Below are 24917 nucleotides of genomic sequence, written 5' to 3'. Positions count from 1 at the left end.
GTGTTTTTTTTTTTTTTTGGTTAAATTATTTTGTAAAATAAAAAGTCATCCCAATAAAAGGTTAGGATTAGTCAAAATCTAATGAATGGCTGAGATTTGATCTAGTATAATGACTACAATTTTATTGTAGCCATTTGAAAACTATCCTATGTTTCATTCAATAAAAAAAATAAATAAACTACTATGATAAATCCTTAAGTATTATATCTGTTTCTGAAAGTAAAGTTCACTCACTTACTATTCAATTCATGTGGTAAAAATAAAATAACTCTGACCATATTTTATAATTTATACAATAAATTTAAATAGCACATATAATAAAGTGAGTTGTTCACACTTCTACTTGGCCCATACTTGTAAAATCATTACTACAATATTTGGAAAAGACGGCACTTTAAAAAGTACTTCTTGGCTTTTGCATAGTTTAAAGATTAGTATGACTTAAAACACACATTTTATAACTTTGTGTCAAAAAAATGGCACATACAAATTAATGGGCCACATCTATAAACAATATACAAAGCCCAAAAGAACAGGGATAGTATCTATTGGCCCATACATGAGTAAAATTAGAGCCCAAAAAATCTTAGGTAGATAAAAGAAGCACTGAAGCATTTAAGAGACAATTCTTTAATAAATCGTGCGCTTTTAAATCATGAAGTAGAACTGAAGAAGGCATCATGCCATCATCATAAAATGATAATTTTTAGTTGTATTAAAGGAATTTTTTATAAATGTATTACAAATCCACAATGATGTGTTAGTGTAACGTTACCTATTAATGTTCAAACTATTGGAGGAATAAATATGCCATTGAATTTCTTAGATCCGTAAAAAACGTTATTCTTCTATCCTTAATAAATTTTTTAACATGCAAAATCCACTATTTGTGGTGGCGCCTAGCTGCGTATACTAGTCACCATTTTAAATTTGACAAATTGGAGAAGCCGTCGCAACCTAGATGGTTATTTAGTTGGTGTTTTTGATGTCTGATACAATAAATTAGACTTTCTTATACTACCTCCGTTACATATTATTTGCAACTATTTGACATAAAGTAGAGAGGGAAAATGTCTAATCGTTGCAAATAATATATAACGGAGGTAGTATATAATTTTACTACTCCCTTTAAGTATAACAGAGACCGACCTTGTGAATCATTCTGTTGTAACTAGTTATTATGTTTAAATCTCATTATTACATTTTCAAGATTAGATTATGCATAGTACATGTTTTATTTGACATCCCTTAATAGCTTTAATTTAGAGAATTATTACTTATTATTACATTCAATTCTGTAAGTTTTTTACACATACTTTTTCATGTTTCATATATATATCTATCAAATTAACACATTAAATGATGTATAATTAAAAGTTATAATAAATAATCTAATACTTTTATAACATACTATAAATTAAATCTCATGGCTTTCTAGAAAAAGCTAAGTTTTCCATTTTACGTATAGCAAAGTAGCTAGGAGCCTAGGAATTTGAGTGAAATGAAAGTAAAAAATGTGTGTGCGTGCCTCATAGATCACATGATATGATATGCTTTATTTTATATGTAACTTTGATACCAGGCCAAATCAATAGTTGATATACTATGCTTCATCAATTCGAAAGCTTTTTACTAAAGTAGGTCTTCATTATAATAACACTTTCAAGTTATTTATGATTCTTGTCCTTTGCGTGGGAATCAATATTTTATGTTTATCCTCATAAGATAGAAGGCATTCGTCCAGATTTTTGCATGGGCGTATCAGCGTATGGCGTGGTTTGATGGTTGCATCGGCTTGGAATATACTACCTCCGTTTCTTTTTAGTTGACACGTATTCCTTTTTGGGAAGTTTCTTTTTAATTGACACGTTTCCTTTTTGGGTAAATTTTTTACCTTGCATTTACAAGCTACCCCACTTGTTTTATCATTCTCTATCACTCTCTCTCCTCTCCTTAATATATGTGCCTAAATCAAACGCGTCAACTAAATAGAAACGGAGGAAGTAATTGTTAATTATATAGGTTTTGAATTATTTTTTTTATTTCCTTTTATACGAGTCAAACCCGCCTTTCCTTCCCCAACCCAATTTCTAAAATTTATACCTTAGAGTTTTATATAGAGATGTCAAATAAAACTAACTCGTCCCAACTCAAAAGTAGCCCGATTCAACTTTCTACTTATATGTGCATAACGACTTTGCATGACTTTAACCTGAAATAGACCTGATTTGACGATTCATATAGACCCTACTAACCTGATCTAATTTTCTAAATCAACGCCTCTGGTTTTGAGGAATGGGTTCATTATTCTTTATTTTAAATTATTACCCAATCACGTGTTATGGGTTTAAACTTTAGATCGACCATACCCTATACTGAGATTATACTTTGTGAGTCAAACATACTCTTAAGTACCAATGTCATGATTCCTTATCAAGTTCCCTCTAGGTTTTCTCCTTGGGAGGGTTTTTTGGTTCCCTCTAGGGTTTTTCCCTTGGGAGGGTTTTTCTAGCCTCCATTGCTAGATTTTCTCTACTTTTTTGAAGGTTTTCCTTCAATCTTCTTTTTCTCTCTCTTTCTCTTCCATCTCTTTTCTTCTGATCTCAATTGTAAATTTTTGTAGGGGCTTCCATCGGTATTTTTACCGGTGGTAAGCCCCAAAAAAACCTTTTTAATTGCTTTCAATAAAAGATCACATCTTTATGATGGAGTTTGATCTATTAGGTTTATTTTATTTGTTTGTTCGTCTGTCAAAGTTTAAAGATTTAGGGTTTCACAATCTCCAAAAGTGTCTAGAAGGCCATATGAGTTTTTCCACCCAAACAACTAATCATATGTGGATCTCAAGCCGAATTAGTGCTAACTCACATATTGTATTGCTTCAGATGAAGATTTTTATAAAGGCGATCGTTGATCGAATCTGCGATGTAACTAGTTCTAAGGTGAATTGTATTTGTATTGGAATTTTAAATTTCTTCGTAATTGTTTGTAAGTGCCGTTTGACTATCTTTCATTAATGAAATCCTTTCTCTTCTTGTCAAAAAAAAAGTACCAATGTCATGAGAAGTGGGGTTTTCGTTAGAAATCTTAGAATATATGATTCTTTTATAGTTAAAATTCATTCCTTGCAATATTTAGAGAGGTTTGGAATATATTTTTATATTATCCTTTACGTATTAATCAATTTAAGGCTCTTAGAAGCTAATGCTTAAATGCGAATATCTTTCCTAAATGTTCTATAGAATTATATGCATCTATATAAACCTTAAAAAAAAAAAAAAAAAAAAAAATTAAAAGAGAAAAAAAAATGATGAGAAAAGGTGATAAAGACAAAGTATATATACAATAAAATCAAAAGTGAAAATTTGTTCCGTGTAATATTTAGATAAGTTTGGAATATGTTTTGATATTCCTATACTAAGCTTTAAGCAATTTAAAAAATCGTTTATAAAACCTATTTTTGTTATTTTTATTATTGAAAGACGGTCTTAAAATTAATTTTAATATTTAATTTTTTTGTGGTAACTTTAATTTAATCTAACCTATTTAATTAAGCTTCTTTATTGGATTTACTTATAACATACAACACTGAAAATATAATCTACATGTGGTATATCATTAAGTAATCATTTGATTTTGTACGTAATTTACTTTTGTTAAACAAACAGTTTCAATTCCAATACTTTATTTGTTTTCAGTTGATACAAAGCACTTTCCTAATCTACTCAAACAATATTTCTAGTGGGAAGATATAGTGATAGATAATTAAGATATTAAATTGTTGGTTTAAAAAGAAAAAAGATATTAAATGGTCTATGTCATACAAGAAAGTTTGACAATTAACTTAAAAATAATATAAAGTAAAAGTGTGACAACTAAATTAGGCACAAGTAGAGAATGTTAATTAGTCTATATAAATAATAGGTTGTTTGACTTTCCTCTTATGGATTACGATAGCCCCAATACCCTAAAAGGTAAACACATATTGCGTGCCTTTCAATTAATTACTAAAGATTCTTACTGGCTTGCATTTCACCAAAGTTTAAACATTCTAGCTTGTAGAATATGGATTTGCTAAAGTGGTTGCTTTATTATATTCGTTAATTTTGCTTTATTATATTCGTTAATTTTTTTATTTTTCATTTTCTGAAAGTATCACCTAAAAAAGCATCCAAAAAGTGACAGACAATATATATAGACCAACTTGAATTTTCATAATTTGACTCCAAACCACACTTAATTTTTTTTTGTTTTTGAACTCAAAAAATCCCCTGAAACCCAAAATTCCAATCATGACATCCTCAAAAATGGATGAAGAGCTGAGAAATGCAGCAGTGAGAGGAGATGTAGAGTACCTTAAACAATGTGTTGAATCCAATAAACCCACCGAATACTACTTGACTTTCTATCCTATGGAGGATGACCAATCTGAAAGAGGTCATCATGGCAACATCTTCCACATGGCGGCGCGGGAAAACCAAGAAGAGTTTATAAGAGAAGCCATGGGGATTTTACCTCAAGAAGCCAAACAACAACTCCTTGTTCAACCAGGGGACGAAGAGAACAAGCTCAACCCTCTTCATGTAGCAGCCAAAGTTGGTAATGTAGAGATAGTAAAGATGTTTCTAGATGTTTATCGTTGTTTACCAACATTACCATCGGAACAAGAACGACCTTGGTTGTTGAAGGATTCCGCAGGAGATAACCCTTGCTTTACGGCTGTTATTAATTATCAAGAAGAATGTGCATTGGAAATTTATAAAATGGATACGAAGTTGATTTCCCATATGCTTAGTGGTCGTGGAAGCTCCTTAGTCTACGAAGCCATAAACAATAAGATGAGCAAGTTAGCTTCAGAGATCTTGAGGTCACCCCATCCTATTAGTTGCAACGGCGTCGATGGCTTCACTCCATTCCACTCAATACATTTTATCGAAGGCTCAGGTAAACATATGCTTATTGTTAACATCTTTCAATAACTAACATAATTATTTTTTTAATAGTTTTTTAACAAATAAATAATTAAATATGGAAATATTTTCTTGAAAACTAATTTTAAAAAGACAATAATGAATTAAAAGTAAATGTTGGAAGATAGTTAAACTCCCAATACTATTAAAAAAAAAAAAAAGTTAAACTCCAAAACTATGCCAATGCATGAAGCATGGAACCTGTTACAACATTTTATTAAACTTTATAAAGTAGTTTTTATACTGAAAATACAATTTTATCAATATAATAACAAAACTTGTTTATCAAATGGCAAAATTGTAAATAAATCAACAACTTTTATTAAATATTGGTCACACTGTTGTTGTAATATTTACGAAAATGACATAGTGGCTGGACATTTAAGTTGTTTTATTTATGATTTTTCCATTTGATAAACAAATTTTATTTATCAAATCGTTTTTATAAGGTAGTTTTCAAAACAACTGATTTTCATGAATTTATTCCAACAAAATTTTGTTATTGATAGTGTGGGTCAAAGTTACACGACGAAAAAATACATGGTAAGTCAAAATGGAACAGCGAACAAACACATGTTGATGAGAAAGTTGTACGGAGTGTTAAAATTACACGACGAAAAAATACATGGTAAGTCAAAATGGAAGCGAACAAACACTTGTTGATAAGAAAGTTGTACGGACAATTAATATTATATTGTACTTCGTACAACATCAATATGAATCAAATAAAATCTTATTACTCCCTCTGTCCTAAAATATCTAGGATATTGAACTTTTTTCACTATTTATGTATTAGCTTTGACAATAACTTTTTACTAACATATAAAAACATATTATATCATAAAATATGTTTTTAAATAGATAGGTATCAATAGAGCACAAAGTTTCAAATATATTTTGTTTCAATAAAAAAAAAAAGTTTCAAATATATTTAAAATAATTTTCATTAATATTTAATTATACAAAAAAAATCAAACTAGTGTATCATATATTCATATGTGTCAATATTGTGTCAGATATTCTGGGGTGAAGGTAGCACATGAGTACCATTTTCTTTATGTAAAGTTTTGAACACACAAATATACACACATGTGCATTAGTATAATCTATGTAAACCTTTTATGATTACAGAAGAAGCAGAAGAAATCTTTCGAGAACTACTTCGGAGAGAGCCAGAGCTAATCAAACAAAAAAATAAATATGGAAATTCGGCATTTCATGCGTGGGCATATCTTGGTAAAATTTGGCCATTCAAAATTCTCTTAGAATGTAAGGATATCATCCAAGATGTAAATAAAATTTTCGCATACTTGGTATCTTCAACAAATAGGTATGGTGCCAATTCATTACACACCTTGGCTAAATTTGCCCCGTGTACAGAAGATGCTACGAAAATTGCAAAATTGGTCATAGATATTTACAAAAAAGAATCATCAAGCCTTTCAAATAATCAACATCCTTGGTTAGTGAATGACAAATCTGGAAATACACCTTTGTCATTGGCCATAGCCAATAAGAAAGAAAATCTAGCAATATATTTGTTGTCAGTGGATGAAAATGTAGTTATCGAAAGTGAGAAGAATGTTCTATTCTTGGCTGTCGAGTATCAATGTCATACAGTTGCTGAAGAGATATTGAAAATAATCGATAACAAAGGTTGGACTCAACTTCTTACGAATGATCAAAAGCTCAATGTCTTGCATCTTGCTCCATTATGCACTGGTGAGTTGACGATCTATTTATCTTTCTTTTTTGTCTTTCACTTATAGCATTACCATTATATATATGGATATCTCTTTAGTTTTCTCTTTCTCATCTTTACTATCCACTAAAACCTAAAGCAAAGAAATAAAACGTTTTTGTCATGATTTATCCATCTTAAGTTGACATGGTGCTATATAATTTACACACTATATAATCTATAATTTAATTATTAATGAATAAAATTATTCCAAATTCATACGTGTTTGCATCCACAATCAAAATTTTCAGACCAAAATTTTGTTTTGTAAAAAATAACATGATAAAAAAAATGAATGGTTCTAGTATAGTCGTCGACTACGGATCGATTACATTCGACTACACTAAGAGATTAAATCTGAACCGTTTATTATGTTTGTTGCTTAATCTTAGCCTTCAAATATTACATTTTAAAAAAATTGAAAAATCTAATATATATATACATATATATATATATATACATATATATATATATATATACATATATATATATATATACATATATATATATATATATATATATATATATATATATATAAACTAGGTTAAGTCCCATGCAATGCACGGTCATAGTTAAATTTTACAACAATAAAATATAAATAATGGTGTAAATTCAACATTAATTTATCTATAAAAATTATTTGTAACAAAATAACTTGAATTTTAGTTTATACCAATACCAAATACGTTTAGGTTATTGAATTAGATTGATTGTATAAAAAATTAATATAATAATAAAAATTTGGAAAATTTGATAATTACCACCTTCTGTTATGTCCATTTTAGCAATTACCACCTTCTATTTTTTTTTTTTTGAAAATTACCACCTTCTATTTTCAAAAACATCAAAAGTTACCACCTTCTTGCCCCTCTACTACCACGTGACGTCATTTTGGGCTCATTCTTTCCCTTTCCTCCCTATTTTCCTCACATTTCTCATTCCTAACTCGATTCTTATCCCCCCTTTCACTTCTTTTCCCCCAAACAATCAAAAACATTTCAATTCACTCCTCCAAATCAAAATTGATGAACAATTATTGGTGGTTTAGGGGAAAAAAAGTGAAAAGGGAGATGAGAATCCAAAGAGGAATGAGAAATGTGAGGGAAATAGGGAGGAAAGGGAAAGAATGGGCCCAAAATGACGTCACGTGGTAGTTAGGGGACAAGAAGGTGGTAACTTTTGATGTTTTTAAAAATAGAAGGTGGTAATTGCTAAAATGGACATAACAGAAGGTGGTAATTGTCAAAATTTCCTAAAAATTTAAAAGCTATAAGGTTTTATATAAGAATTAAAATATTAGCTTAGATTTGTACCCATATACGAACTCATATACATCTATCCTTAAATTATTAACACACTTTGACCCGAATAATATGGAAGTTTAGCTGATTTCATTTTACTTTAGAATAATTAATATTCCGATGATCCGTAATCAATTTTTTAACATATTTTTAGTGAGTAGTAGGGGTTTTTATTTTTTAAATAATCACATAAATATTTAGAGTAATTAGATTAAATTTTCCAATATATGTTATGTATACTATAACAGAATGATTTTGTTCTTATAAATATTATATAAATTTAAGATTATTTATACAAAGTATGCTACCAAATGATTTTTCTTTAAATTAAAATAAATTTTATTGTTAGATGATGAATGTTAGAGAAAAAATTTGATATTGATAATATTATACTATATATAGAAAAAATAATATATTATAATACTTAATTTTTTTTTGAGAAAACAATACCTTAATTTTAATCTATGTTAGTATTTATGTAAGTAAAAGTTTCCTAGTACATAAAATATATGTAAAAGAAATTGAGTATAATCAGATTAAATATGTTGTTAAAATGGAAATAACTATTATTCAGGGTTATAAAATGAATGTCATTAAATTATGGCAAAAAAAAAAAAAAAAGGCGGGACGATTTTAAACCAGGAAATGACAAGTGTCATTTCAGATTTCGCCTTTAGTATAGGTTTGTAGAATATTTATACAAAGTATGCTACCAAATGATTTTTCTTTTAATTAAAATAAATTGGGTTTTTCTACATAGTACCCTTAAGGTATTCACTTTTCCAAGCTGCGCCCACCCATTTTCAAAATTCTACGCTGTGACCCCAAGTTACCTTTAATGTGTACGATGTAACCCCTCCACTAATCCTAAAGTTAACACCGTTAACTTTTGCTAAAAAATCTGTTAAAAAATTAAAATTAAACCCCTTACTCCTCCAAACCCACCCACCACCAACCCCTCTCTCCTCCAAACCCAGTGAACCACCCAACGAACCCCACTCCAGCCACCGGACTTCACCCAAGCCACCGCACCCACCCTACGAACTGCACCCATCTTGCGAATCGCGCCCAGCAGCCACCGCACCTAGCAAATTAAACCACCGCCCACCCTACGAACCGCACCCATCCTGCGAATCGCACCCACCAACCACTGCACCTAGAAAACCACCCCACTCTACGAATCGCACCTAGCAAACCACCACACCTAGCCACTAAAAGTGCCACGCACCACGCACCACGCACCGCCGTTCCTTAGCTTGGAAAAGTTTCAACCAAAATTAAATGCATAGTCGTGCAGATTTTAATCGAAAAAAACAATTAAAACAAGTTTTGTGTATTTAATCTCAAACTAATTAAACCAAAATTGATGAATTTAACAATGAAAATCAAATTGGGGAAAAAGAATTAGGGTTTTCTATTGTTTCGAACCAAATCTTTGATTTCCAAACGAAAACAACAATTAACAACTTAATTTTGCAATCCGAATCCGATGAAACTAAAGCCCTAAAATAATTTGTTGAAATTTTCTGCAAATTTTCGAACAAAATTCTTCCATTCTTGCAAACACTTTCTTTGGTGAGGCGATATGCGATGATGGGGTTGTTGGTGTATGGTGGTTGTTGGTGTGTGGCGGTTGCTAGGTGTGGTGGTTGCTGGGTGTGGTGGTTGCTAGGTGTGGATAAATAAAACTAACGGAATTAGCAAACGGCGACTTAACGCAAGGCTACAGTGTACACATTAAATGTACCTTGAGGGTACAGTGTAGAATTTTGAAATTGGGTGGGCACACCTTGGAAAAGTCAATACCATAGGGGCACTGTGTAGAAAAACCCAAATAAATTTTATTGTCAGATGATGAATGTTAGAGAAAAAATTTGATATTGATAATATTATACTATATATAGAAAAAAGTTGATATAGAAAAAATAATATATTACAATACTTTTTTTTTTTGAGAAAACAATACCTTATTTTTAATCTATGTTAGTATTTATGTAAGTAAAAGTTCCTAGTACATAAAATATATGTAAAAGAAATTGAGTATAATCGGATTAAATATGTTGTTAAAATGGAAATAACTATTATTGAGGGTTATAAAATGAATGTCATTAAAATATGGCAAAAAAAAAAAAAAAGAAATAAAAAAAAAGCGGGACAATTTTTAACCAAGAAATGACAAGTGTCATTCCAGGTTTCACCTTTAGTATAAGTTTATAGATAGATAGATAGATAGATAGATTAAAAAAAAGGATATTAATATTGATTTTAGAAATAATGAAAAATAGAGTTATTTACCACAAAAAATAAATAAATAAAAAAACCGATATTACCAGTTTTCCATAAATTTGGGGTGATAGTTTTTACTAAATTTACCTTGCTTATCTTTACGTAAAAATAATTTGTTACAAAATTACAATATAGTCAAAATTTGATTTTTTTTTATTATTTTTTTTATACCAAATTTGTGTATTAACATTTGATTTTTTAAAATATATAATAAGAATTGTTTCATTCGAATTTCGACTTCAATGAGATGCATTTCGCATAACATTGGTGTCCGGTGATAACTATTTTAATGGGAATATAGAGTAGTTTTCTATTTTGAGTAGTTTTGACAACAAGTTATATTGTAGAAGATAAAATAATACTCTGTATCTATATTCCTACTCTTGATGATACTATAAAAATTACCAAATTTTTTTTTTTTTGAAACAAGAAAAAAAACAGTTTATTTATTTATTTATGGGAAAATTCAAGTTTATCAATTTGATAAACAAAATTTGTTTATCAAATGGCACAATTGTAAATAAATCAACAACTTTTTATTAAATATGGGTCCCACTGTTGTTGATATATTTACGAAAATGCCATGAGGACTGTACATTTATGTTGTTTTATTTACCCTTTTGCCATTTGATAAACAAATTTTGTTTATCAAATTGATTAACTAGAACTTCCTCTTTATTTATTTATTTTTTTTTTTTTTTACTTCCTTCACTTTACTACTATGTTTTTTTTACAAATACTTTACTACTATGTTGTTATCAAACAAACATCCCCATTTGCACATTCCCATAAATTTTGATCTGTTTCCGATCCCTCAATTTTAATGATTAACCAATCAAGCACTCTTGAGTCTTGAACTATTACTTGGATAAAATAATAACTACAGGATTAAATGTTTCATCTCATAAAAAGCAAAAGAATGAAGTATTACAAGAATACAAAATAAACGAAAAAAATTAGGTGAGTCCAATATATCTAATATTAATATTTAATAATCTAATATCTTACATTAATAATCTTAGATCTAACATTAATAATCTAATATACTCATGTCATATATTAGTTTACTATTCCAGATAATAGATTACATACTAATTTATTACTGTTAGATTACTATTGTAAGTTTGTGGTGTTTTAACTACTAAGCAAAGAATATGGTGCAGGGTGCACCCAAACCATAATTTAGAGTGTTGAGGCCAATTTTGTCATTATTATATGATAGTACATACTCCTCCTGTTTTTAAATACTTGTTTCACTTTTCATTTACGTCTGGTTAAAAAAAAAATTTTGGACATTTTGTAAAAAACTACCTTATAAAACACTTTTTTTGCGAGAAACCACCTAATAAAAAAAATGTTGTAAGAAACTACCTAATAAAAGGGTAATGTTGTAAGATACTACCATTGATCGGAAAGTCACCGTTGACTTTCAAATTCCGGCGTTGACCACATCATGTGCCAATCTCGTGACTTTTAATTCACTCTTTCCCTCCTTTTTTCTTAATTGGCACGTGACATGATCAACGCCGGAAAATAAAAGTCAACGATGATTTTTCGACCAAGGGTAGTCTTTTACAACATTTATCCTTTTATAAGGTAGTTTCTTACAACATTTTTTTTATTAGGTAGTTTCTCGCAAAAAAAGTGCTTTATAAGGTAGTTTTTCACAAAATGTCCAAAATTTTTTTAAAAAAAAGGCTTCATTTACGCATAATGTTTAATAATGAATGATTGTACGTATAAAAATTATTAAATAGCAATTCTTCATTACAAGCAGAAAACTTTTGTGCACAAGTAATGGAAAGACATCCAGAATTAATCAAAGGAGTAGATAAAGAAGGATCTACAATAGTTCATAGTTGGATAAAAAGTGACAAAGACTGGCTATTTAAATTCATATTGGAGAGCAAGTGGAAGGTTCCTTTTGTGAAACTTGTTGATCTTAAGGATTACAATAATCAAAACAATCCTTTCCATGTTGCTGCAACTACCACTCATGAAGTAACAAACCAGATTCTACCACTCCTTGTCGAAGCTTTCAAAAAAAGCAGACTGAGATGGATTGTAGATGATTTTGATTTATTACCCTGGTTTGCAAAGAATAAAGAAAAAGAAGGAGCTCTACACTTGGCATTACGCAACAATCGTGAAGATCTTGCACTTTACATATTGTCACTACTCCGGAATGATCAAACTATGGATGAACTACTTGATTATTACGAGCCAGAGCACTCTACTCTGTTTGTTGCTATGCAAAACAATTGCTCTCAAGTAGCCAAAGCCATATTGGGAAATTTGGATAAGAGAAGCTGGACCAAATATCTAAAAGATTCCTCAACTGGTTTGAATATATTGCATCTTGCTACAAGCTGCTTAACAGGTATGATTTACTAATTTGTTCCCCTCTAAATAGTAATTAATAAATTTGAAAGTGAATTTTTTTCCGAGTATTTATTTTTAACACATGATATCTTGACACATAATATCTTGATGACACATAATGATGAGATAATAAGTTAATGCATTGTTTGACTAAGAAAGCTAAGTAATGTATAAGTGATTTTGTTTGGTCTGAGGATGGTGGGAATATTTTCTTCTTTTACTAATTTATGGTTAATAAATTGAAGCAGATGTAAGCTTTGGGACATGGTTAGTAAATGAAGCACCAGAATTCATCACCCAAAAAGACAACAACGGACAATCACCTTGGGAGAAATCGCATGAAATTGGTTGTGTGTGGTTTATAAAAGCAGTTTTGGAAAAGAAACCATCCGTGTTCAGGAGTGAACCCTTGGTTTGGATTAAAGCATGTGATTTTTGTGACCCTTGATCATACACAAATTCCCCAACACGTTTCGAGATCTTTGTATTGAAAATAAGGATTCTCCTTTACATCATATAAAACTTTCAAGTTTAACAGACTATGAAGAGTTTCTCAAGATTCCACGGATGAAGGATCTAATTAATCTTCAAGACTCTCAAGGTGTAACACCATTACACAAAGCAATACAAGATGATGACTTATTCTTGACTGAAACTTTACTCAGCGTTGATAAGATCAACTATGACATCAAGGACAATGGAGATAATTCTGCCATAGATCTATTGGCTAAGAAATGCGCCGACAACCAGGCATGGGTATGATTTCTTTCCAATAAAATTTGCTATTAAGATTCATTTAATTAAATGTTATGTACTTCATCCGTTTTTAAATACTTCCTCCATTAATGGTTATTTGCAATTTGAGGGTATTATATATTTGTGAGGTATAAAATATTCAAAAGTTGCATATAACCATTAATAACGTAGTAAGTTATAATATAATTTTCACGGTATATAAGAAAAATGAGGTTCATATTTAATATATTTAAAAATGGGGTGAGAGGGTGTTAAAAGTATAATTCAGTGAGCCATAGATTTTAAATAAGAGAAATAGTACAAATCTTTCTCAAAATAAATTTCCAATTAGTGTGTTATAGATCTGCAGCCTGCAGGTTTTGTGACATTTAATTTCGTCATTTCTTGTTTAGAAAAGTGTTACTTCTATAAGATGTTTCTTTAATGCAAAAAATAAAATAAATAATTTGCTCTCTTTAATCATTGTTGCAACGCAAAAGGAAGTAAGATTTAGGAAGTAAGATTTAACTGAATTAATTAGTTGGCAATAATTTATGTGGCCAGCGACTAGCATACATAGTTCAATAGTTCTTTTTTATTTTTTAAAACATATAGTTGCTTCTCATTTGTTGTTGAAAGCTACTGTAGAAATGAACATCAATTGTGAATCATTGTAGGAGCGAATGTGCAAGAGAATTGGACTTGATCCAAGGATTAAAACGACATATTTTGGAACTAAAACGACAAATTTGTTGGATGTGCGAAATTCTTTGTTTGTGGTAGCTGCCTTACTAGCCACCATTACATTCACCGCTGGATTCACTCTCCCTGGTGGATTTACTCAAGATACCGGGGAAGCAATTTTGGCAAAGAAGGCAGCGTTTTTGGTGTTTTTGGTATCTAATACAATAGCCCTATTTTTTTCAATGTTGGTGCTGATTTGTCTCATATGGTCCATGGTCTTTGATAGTCCTAGTAAATCATTGACAATGATTGATCGAAGTATGACGTTACTTCGTTTAGCACTAAATTTCACATTATTGACGTTTATGACGGGAGTCTATGTTGTCATAGCCCCAAAGTCATTATGGGCAGCTATTCTCATTATTGTCATCGTGAGCTCTCTCATTGGAATATCTATCATCAACAAGGATCGCTTGTACAATGCTCTAGAGTATCTTGACAAGTTATTTCCTTCTCCGAGTAAGAAGTGCATAGATCGACTTCGTGAGATGGAATTGGTAAGCTTTTTGTTTTATAACTTATACTTCGTTTGATTTCTTCTATCTTTAACATTAATAATCTCACTTAAATTTTAAACTTTGGTTAAGGCTAGTGTTTGGAGTCTATTGTAAACATTTGAGGTTGAAATGGCGTGAAAATTGTACACACACAAATATAGTTTAATTTTTGCTCTGAAATTCTTTTACATGTGCACCTAATAAGTTTATAGATAATTAGCTATTGAAAAAATAATAGAAATAGTTCAGAAAGAGAAAATAGAAGGTAGAAAAAGTGGTTAAATTACAATAATCATTTCTAAAAAATGTAGTAGTATGCATGTAAAATATAAAAATAATTTGAATGATTGTTGAATCTTACCTATTGCTGCTAGAATATACTAAAAAAGCTAAGCTAATGCATGCATATCTAATACTTAAATCAATGTTTTGATTGCAGGGGTGCGTCCCTAATACTGAGTAGAGTTCGTGCTTAGTTTTTGATACCGGAATTCCAACTGATTAAAGGTCGTCGATTTGATTTACTGTATTGAACTAAGTTCACTTCATGTTTTATTTTTACGGAGTAGAAGTGCTTGAGAAAAGTGGAAATAAAATTCAAGTGTGTGTTATTTGTTGTAAATATAATACATGTATACAATTTTATTTGTTGTAAATATAATTTGTTGTAAAATTCAAGTGTGTGCTAGAGTAGAGAATGTTAATTAGTCAAAAAAGAAAAAAGAAAAAAGAGAGTGTTAATTAGTCTATACAAGTAATAGGTTGTTTGACTTTCCTCTTACGAATTACAATAGCCCCAATGCCCTAAAAGGTAAACAAACTAAACATCTATTGCGTGTCTTTCAATTAATTAATAGGATTCTCACTAGCTTGCATCTTACCAAAGTTTAAGCATTCTAGCTTGTAGAATATGGATTTGCTAAAGCCTAAAGTGGTTGCTTTTCTATACTTGTATTAGTTAATTTTTTATTTTTTATTTTCACTTTTTGAAGATATAACCTAAAAAACATCTAAAAGTGACAATAAATTGGACTTTCTTGTATATGAAGTACTCCTTCCGTCTCTAAATTAAAAGCCTCTTTCTCTTTATTATGTGACTAATAAATGCTAGAAAGAGGCTTTTTATTAAGAGACAAAGGGAGTATAATTCTACTACTCCGTATTCCATTCCATATCATTCAAAAAAAAAAAAAAAAAAAAAAAAAAAAGAGTATAATTCTACTACTCCCTTTGACAATAATAGAGATAGACCTTGTGAATCTTTTTCTGTTGTAACTAGTTTTTATGTTTGCATATCTTCATTAAATTTTCAATAGTATTGGAGTATGCATAGTACATGTTTTGACATCCCTAAATTTTTTTTGACACAGACATCCCTATAAATAGCTTTAGAGAGTCATTACTTGTTATTACCTCTACCCTTTTTTTTAGTACTTTACAATTGCCTTTTCACGTTTCATATAAATATATGTCCATCAAATTAATATGTTTAATAACGTATAATTTAAAGTGATAATATATAGCCTTATACTTTTATAACATACTTTAAATTAAATATTAAGGCTTTCTAAAAAAAACTAATTGTTTGGCATCATTTTTGGTTTTCAGTTTCCTGTTTTTTTGAAAACTAAAAACAAAAAATGGAAACAAGAAAAAGGTGTTTCCACTTTTCTGTTATCAGTTTTCAAAATTATCATGATTTTAATAAGTCTAAATAATTTTTGATTCATTATGTGACATATATAATATACTTTTAGAAAACAAAAAACAAAAAACAAAAAAACAGAAAACCATAGCGATGCCAAACGAACCCTAAGTTTTCCATGTTACATAGCAGTAGCTAGGTATTTGAGTGAAATGAGAGTTAAAAAAAAAACAAAAAACAAAAAATTTTAAAAAAAACATTTTTTTAAAAAAAAAAAAGAGGAAGAAAGTATGTGCGTTCCTCACTTCCTCATAGATCACAATGTTATACTAATAAGCAATAAACAGAAATAACTTATCTCTTGATGCGTGAACCAAACTGACAATAGCCGCGTCGTGGAGAACCACTGACCTAAAAGACGATTCCGCGCTACCTCCCGGTGTAGTAGACAATTGCGGTCGCCCTCCAGGATAAGCACGGCGCCGGAGTTTATGTGCACTCACAAACCCGACTGGAACTCAGAATACTTGCCCAGAAAACAAAACAGGAAGAACATGTGTTTAGATAATTTTAGAGAAGAGAGAAGACTAATTGTGTTGTGTTTTGGCTGAGAAAACCACCGAATATTTATAAGGTGAAGAGGAAAAACGGGAAGCATAAAAGGTGGGAAGAATCTGGCCAAGAAGATGACCAGATTAATCTAGTCAGTCAACAAACGAGGCAAGAAACAAGGGAGTGAATTAATCAGCTAAAATCAAGGGATTAATGGCTGATTAATTCCCACAACAGTCAGAAAATCCCAACAGTAAAAAAAACGGATACTTGGGAATATTCTGTTAACAAGAAAAAGGAAATAAAATTTCTCCAAAAAGATAACAAGGACCCACGCCCGCGCATCGCATTCCCCAAGACCCGAGTCCCGAGTCCCGAGCCCGACCCGACCCGGCTCGGCTCGGCGCGCGCGCGCGCGTGTGTGTGTGGAGTAACACACACCTCCAACTTACTCAACTAAGTAGTGCTAAAGCACTACATTATAAAAACAAGGAAAAACCTTCCTCCCCAATCAATGTGGGACTTTTCCCCTTTCATTGTTTTTCTCTCTCTCTCTTATTTTTTCCCAACACTCTTGTATTATATCAAGAACTTCCAACAATCCCCCACAGGTTCGAAGATATGAAAAGAATGAAAGAAAAAATGAATTCTGGGCAAAACAAAACAATTGCATAAGTGTCAATGTCTCGCGACTTGAATTAACACATAGTGGACATCAAGCTATGATCCCTCACCTACCAAGTGACCTTCGTCTTGAACTCAATAGGGAGTTAGGGACCCGTCACTTTGAGCCACACAATTGAACATGTATAATATTCTGAAATTCCGCGAATAAAGGTGACGCATTATACTGGCCATACGTCCAGCCTGGATGCTCATAGGTGCTCTAGAGTATAAGCCCACGAAATACTCATAGGAAGCGGCCACACTTCCACACCTAAGTAGGTGAACTCCATCAAGTGTGAGCTACAACACACCTCCAAAAATATGGATATGGGTTCATTAAGAGCCGTATGCTCATCCTCTTTCTCATATGTAGCTAAGCACAAAACAAACATCTAAAGATGGACAAATAAAATAAAAATGTGCTTCCGAATTATTACATAACGTTCCCCTTTGAACTCATAGTGAGTAGGAGTTCATTATTTCACAATTCATACAACGGGCTTTAGCCCCATCTCTTCCGATGTTTCCAAAACTAGTTTTTTACATAGGCCTTTAGTTAACGGATCCGCAATGTTCTTTTCGGACTTTACATAGTCCAGTGATATCACCCCTTCAGACAACAAATTTCTGATGGCTTTATGCCTCAGACGGATGTGTCTCTTCTTCCCATTATAGGCATGGTTGTGTGCAACAGCAATAGCAGCTTGCGAATCACAATGAAGTGCAACTGAAGGAGCTGGCTTCCCCCACAGTGGAATATCTGCAAGCATGTTCCTCAACCATTCTGCCTCATGACCTGCCAATTCAAGAGCAATAAACTCAGATTCCATAGTAGACATAGCAGTACAAGATTGCTTACAAGATTTCCAGGATACGGCTCCACCCCCAAGGGTGAAGACATAGCCACTAGTGGAGTTAACTTCATCATTATCGGATACCCAGTTGGCATCACAAAAACCCTCCAAAACTCCAGGAAATTTGGAGTAGTGCAAACCCCAATCCATAGTACCCTTAAGGTACCTAAGAAACCTCCTTAGAGCAATCCAATGATCACTGCTTGGATTATGAGTGTACCTGCTCAACCTACTAACAGAATAAGCAATGTCAGGTCTAGTGTAGTTCATACTTCATAAGAAACATAACACTACCAATAATTCTAGCATATTCAGACTGATTAACTGGATTACCATTATTTTTCTTTAAGTGGAAACTTGGGTCATAGGGAGTCTTAACTGGATCGACATTAAATGAGTCAAACTTTTTAAGAAGTTTTTCAACATAGTGTGACTGATTAAGACAGATGCCATTTGGAGTCCTCTTGATTTTTACTCCCAAAATCACATCTGCCTCACCCATGTCTTTCATTTCAAAGTTCGAACTCAAAAACTGTTTTGTCTCATTTACACGATCCAAGTCAGTCCCAAAAATCAACATATCATCCACATAAAGACAAATAATTACACAACCATGACTATCATGCTTAAAATAAACACAAGAGTCACCTTCATTAACATGAAAACCATTACCAGTCATAGTCTTATCGAATTTGTCATGCCATTGCTTTGGAGCTTGTTTAAGCCCATACAATGCCTTGACTAACTTACAAACCTTCTCCTCTTGTCCTGGAACAACGAACCCTTCAGGTTGGACCATGTAAATCTCCTCATCCAAGTCACCATTCAAAAAAGCAGTTTTGACATCCATTTGATGAACAACAAGACCAAAAATGCAAGCAAGAGCAATTAAAGTCCTAATGGTTGCAATTTTAGTAACAGGGGAGTAAGTATCAAAATAATCAATGCCAAACTTTTGAGTAAAACCCCTTACCACTATCCTTGCCTTATACTTGTCTATGGATCCATCGGCCTTTAATTTTTTCCGAAAGATCCATTTACAAGTAATGGGCTTACAACCTCTAGGAAGTTCAACCAATTCCCAAGTGTTATTATTGAGAATTGATTGTAATTCACTATCAATTGCTTCTTTCCAAAAAACAGCATCAACTGACCTCATTGCCTCATCATAGGTTCTTGGATCATCTTCCAAAACAAAAATATGCACAAAATCATCATCAATTAAGGAAGATTCAGATAAATAAGAAGTAATAAAATCAGGACCAAAACTATTTTCCTTTCTTGCCCTTTTGCTTCTCCTTGGCTCCAAAACAGAATCATCGTTAGTAATAGGAGCATTAGCAATAGGTAAACTAACAGAACTACTAGCATGCAATTCACTATCATTAGAAGGAGACATTTTCAAAGGAAAAATGTTCTCAAAGAACTCAGCATCTCTTGCTTCAATGATATGACCACCTGCATAAGAGTTGTTAGCACCTTTAACAAAGAAACGATAAGCTGCACTTTGATAAGCATAGCCAATAAAAATAGCGTCAACAGTTTTGGGACCAATTTTATCCCTCTTGAAACTAGGTATGCCTACTTTTGCTAGGCACCCCCACACTTTCAAGTATTTCAGGTTTGGCGCTCGACCTTTCCATATTTCGTATGGAGTCTTGTCAAGCTTCTTGTGAGGAACCCTGTTCAAAACATGACAAGCAGAAAGAATAGCCTCCCCCCACATGTTATTAGGAAGCCCAGAACTAATAAGCATAGAATTCATCATATTCTTTAAAGTTCTATTTTTCCTTTCAGCTATACCGTTTTGTTCGGGTGAATAGGGAGTCGTCGTCTCGTGAACAATGCCAAGTTGCTCACAAAATGCCTTAAGAGTGTCAGGGCTGTACTCACCACCCCTGTCACTCCTAACTCTCTTGATCTTTTTGTCTAACTGGTTTTCTACCTCAGCTTTATATTTGAGGAACATTTCCTCAGCTTCGTCCTTAGACCTGAGAAGATAAACCATGCAAAAGCGTGAACAATCATCAACAAAAGTAATATAATACTTTTTACCCCCTCTACTTTCGTGATTATTAAAATCACCTAAGTCACTATGAACAAGTTCCAGTACTTCAGTCTGTCTATCTACTGATTTAAATGGCTTCTTAGTAAATTTGGCTTCAACACAAACTTGACATTTCGAAAAATCAGTTTTAGAAAAACTTGGAATCAAATTTAAGTGTTTAAGCCTTTTAACAGAATCAAAATTAACGTGGCCTAATCTAGCATGCCATAAATCAATAGACTCAGCAATATAAGCAGAAGAAGTACTAGCATTCTTATTCATAGTGTCAATTTTAACATCAAGAGTAAAAAGCCCCCCATTACAAAAGCCCTTCCCCACAAATTCCCCATTGCGAGTAAGAACTAATCTATCAGAATCAAAGGAGAGCTTCAGTCCAGCTTTCATGAGCAAACTGCCAGAAATTAAATTCCTGCGCATTTCTGGAACATGCAAAACATTAGTGAGAGTAAGCAATTTTCCAGAAGTGAGAGTGAGAACGATCTTCCCTTTGCCTTGGATAGATGCAGAAGCTGAGTTGCCCATGAAGACATTTTCGCCTTCAACCTTGTCATAGGTAGTGAACATGTCCTTGTTGGCGCAGATGTGTCTGGTAGCTCCAGTGTCAACAATCCACTCAGCAGCATTACCTGTAAAGTTAGCTTCTAAAACAACAGCAACAATAACGTCAGAATCTTCAATAAGGTTTGCTTGACTTTGCCCATTCTTCTTCTTGACCCTGCAATCTCTAGCCCTGTGACCAGTCATACCACACTCATAACAGATCCCCTTAAACTTGTACTTCTGAATTTTCCCATTAGGCTTAAGGTTACTGTTTTTGGCTTTGGACTGGTTGTTTGATTTGGGTTCAACAAGGTTGGCTTTGGCAGAAGAAGAGGAAGGAAAAACAGAAGGGGCTTTGTCTTTGATACGGTTTTCCTCCTCAATTTTGAGGTGGGCAGCAAGTTCCTCTAAGGTTAGGTCTTTCTTTTTGTGCATGAGTTGGTTACGAAAATCCTTCCAAGAGGGAGGGAGTTTCTCAATCAGAACAATAGCAAGGGTAGTATCACAAATAGACAGACCTTCAGCAGCCATATTAATACAAACACTCTCATAAGCATGAATCTGATCAATAATAGGCTTATCATCAACAACTTGAAAACTTAACCACTTACTAACACAATAACGTTTAGTACCAGCATCATCAGTTCCATATTTTTTCTCTAAAGCATCCCAAATATCCTTAGCATGATGAAAACCCATATAAATATCCAACAGACTATTCGACATATAATGCAACAACATGCCCTTACAAGTTCTATCATCCTTAAAAAACTTAATCTCAGATTCAGACAAATCATCTTTATCAACAGGTTCAACAATATCATCAAGAACATATGCAACATCAATCTGCTCCAAATAAAAATGCATCCTAACAGCCCAACGTTTATAATTCTTTCCATCAAGAGGTTCTAGTTTAGACATATCAGGAACAAGGAATTTGGAAGCCATAATCGTCTTTTAGATTGTTATACTAATAAGCAATAAACAGAAATAACTTATCTCTTGATGCGTGAACCAAACTGACAATAGCCGCGTCGTGGAGAACCACTGACCTAAAAGACGATTCCGCGCTACCTCCCGGTGCAGTAGACAATTGCGGTCGCCCTCCAGGATAAGCACGGCGCCGGAGTTTATGTGCACTCACAAACCCGACTGGAACTCAGAATACTTGCCCAGAAAACAGAACAGGAAGAACATGTGTTTAGATAATTTTAGAGAAGAGAGAAGACTGATTGTATTGTGTTTTGGCTGAGAAAACCACCGAATATTTATAAGGTGAAGAGGAAAAACGGGAAGCATAAAAGGTGGGAAGAATCTGGCCAAGAAGATGACCAGATTAATCTAGTCAGTCAACAAACGAGGCAAGAAACAAGGGAGTGAATTAATTAGCTATTCTGTTAACAAGAAAAAGGAAATAAAATTTCTCCAAAAAGATAACAAGGACCCACGCCCGCGCATCGCATTCCCCAAGACCCCAAGTCCCGAGGCCCGAGCCCGACCCGGCTTGGCGCGCGCGCGCGCGCGTGTGTGGAGTAACACACACCTCCAACTTACTCAACTAAGTAGTGCTAAAGCACTACATTATAAAAACAAGGAAAAACCTTCCTCCCCAATCAATGTGGGACTTTTCCCCTTTCATTGTTTTTCTCTCTCTCTCTTATTTTTTCCCAACACTCTTGTATTATAACAAGAACTTCCAACACACAATTGTTGATCAAATACTGTTAAATTTCGAAATAATAAAAAATGGGGCTGGGCAACCCGAACAAGGAGTAACTCCTCTACCATATAAAGTTGAACCACTCTCCTCTTTTTCTAATGTGAGACACTCACAAGTCGACTACGATGGATTTCAACAAATGATATGCTTCGCACGCTTTTTACTAAAGTTGGGCTTTATTATAATAACACCTTCAAGTTATATATGATTCTTGTCCTTTGCATCAGCGTACGGCGTATGGCGTGGTTTGATGGTTGCATCGAATATAATTTTTTTTTTTTTTTTTTTTTTTTTTTTTTTTTTTTTGAAACAAGGAATATAATTGTTAGTTCTATAGTTTTTCAATTTTTTTTTTCTTTTTTTTTCCTTTTATGCGACTCAAACCCACCTTTTCTTCCCTAACCCAATTTCTAATATTTATACTTTGGAGTTTTGAAAGAGTGTCAAAAAGTTAATTATATATGGCTAGACTCTAGTCTAGGCATCTTAGCCTACACCCCTCTCTAAACTCATCGTTTAACACCCCTTCCCCAAATACTCACTTTTACAGCAACTTCATAGTAATATCCGTACTATTTCCCCCACCCCATATATACAGAAGAAAAAAAAAAGCATTATCATTTCACTTTCTCTCTCCTCACCCATTTTCTACATTTTCTCTCTCTAAATCTATTTTTTGCATTTTCAAATATAAAATTTCTATGAATTTATGACAAATTATCAAAAAAAAATTGTTCAGTTACTACATAATTCAACTAATCAAGGTCGAAATTCAAAGGAGTAAGTGATTTTGTTCATATTTAGTTCAAAAAAAAGTATAAACCCTAGTTTTAGTAATTTTTTGTTGCAATTGTGTTACAGGATCATCATCGAAGTATAAAACATAGAAAAAGATTATGAACTATTGCATTTTAGTAATTTTTACTAATTTTCGTTTAAAAACTAGTAATCTGAACAAGTAGCTTTTGATTTTTGGGTATGAACTATGAAGTATTCTCTTTTTTTTGGGGGGGGGGGCAGTTGAAGGAAATAGTTTCAGAGAACAACATCAAAGAATCTGGAGAAAAGTAAGCATTAATTGAATTTGTTCGTAGCGTTTCTTTTTTACTGAATGTTCATTTCCGTTTCAATAAATGTTCATTTATATACTAGTATACAATCATTCACATGTTAATAGATGATTAATATAAATATATTACTACATTTATATATTACAACATAATCATTGTATTAATGTTCATTCTTTTTCATAGTTTGGAGTGGAAAATTATTACTACATAGTCATTGTGTATATAAATGTTCATTCTTTTTCATAGTTTGGAGTGGAAAGTTATTTTAGATGAATATTCATTTGTATTTTGGTAGATGTTCAATCGCATAAAAGTATATGGTTTTCACATATTAATATACGATTACTAGAATTTTGATAAATATTTATATTTTGGTCATCTTCTTCAAATATTTCATGCTCGGTTAAATTTTGAGTTTCAACATATGTCTTTTTTTCAGATGGATGTATGATAAATCACATATTGATAGCTTCAAGTGTTATTTACGTATATATTTCATGTTCATTGATTGATATCTTTCATAGACATTTTTAAACTAATGCATGTTCATTTATATATTAATAGATGTACATTTTCATATTCAATTATGTAAATATGTTCATTATTGTATTAATAGTTGTTCATTCCATATTAATAGATGATCAATTCTACAAATATATATGTTCATTTATATATTAATATATGTTCATTTCCATATCGATCATTTCAATTGTTTTATGTTCATATTCATATGAAAATTGGTTCATTTCAACACTTATTCTTGCTCAAATCTAACTAAAAAAATCTTGTTTTTGTCTATTAGTTAAACAAAAAATCGTGGATATTTAGCAAGGAAAAAAAAGGAAGATCAGACAACAAAAATAAGGAAGTCAAGAATGCATGGATTCGCGCAACATCAATATGTGTAGAATCATGAATTGTATATTTAATATTCAATAGTTTAATTTTTGGTGATATACAATTTCTATTTGATTTTAATAAGAAGGATATAAACTTTTTGTTTCCCAAAGTATTATTACAAATCACATCGTTCAAAAGCAAACATTTAAATAGGATATATATAATACTAATATTTTTTTGACGACTTTGAACCATCATTCACTAACTATATTAAAATATGTTCATAAACACACCTTAACGATCAAT

This window comes from Chenopodium album, chromosome 22 (genome assembly GCF_948465745.1).
Source record: "Chenopodium album chromosome 22, dcCheAlbu1.1, whole genome shotgun sequence".
Lineage (NCBI taxonomy): Eukaryota > Viridiplantae > Streptophyta > Magnoliopsida > Caryophyllales > Amaranthaceae > Chenopodium > Chenopodium album.
The sequence above is the reverse complement of the archived record's forward strand: the minus strand, read 5'-3'. Positions refer to the sequence as shown.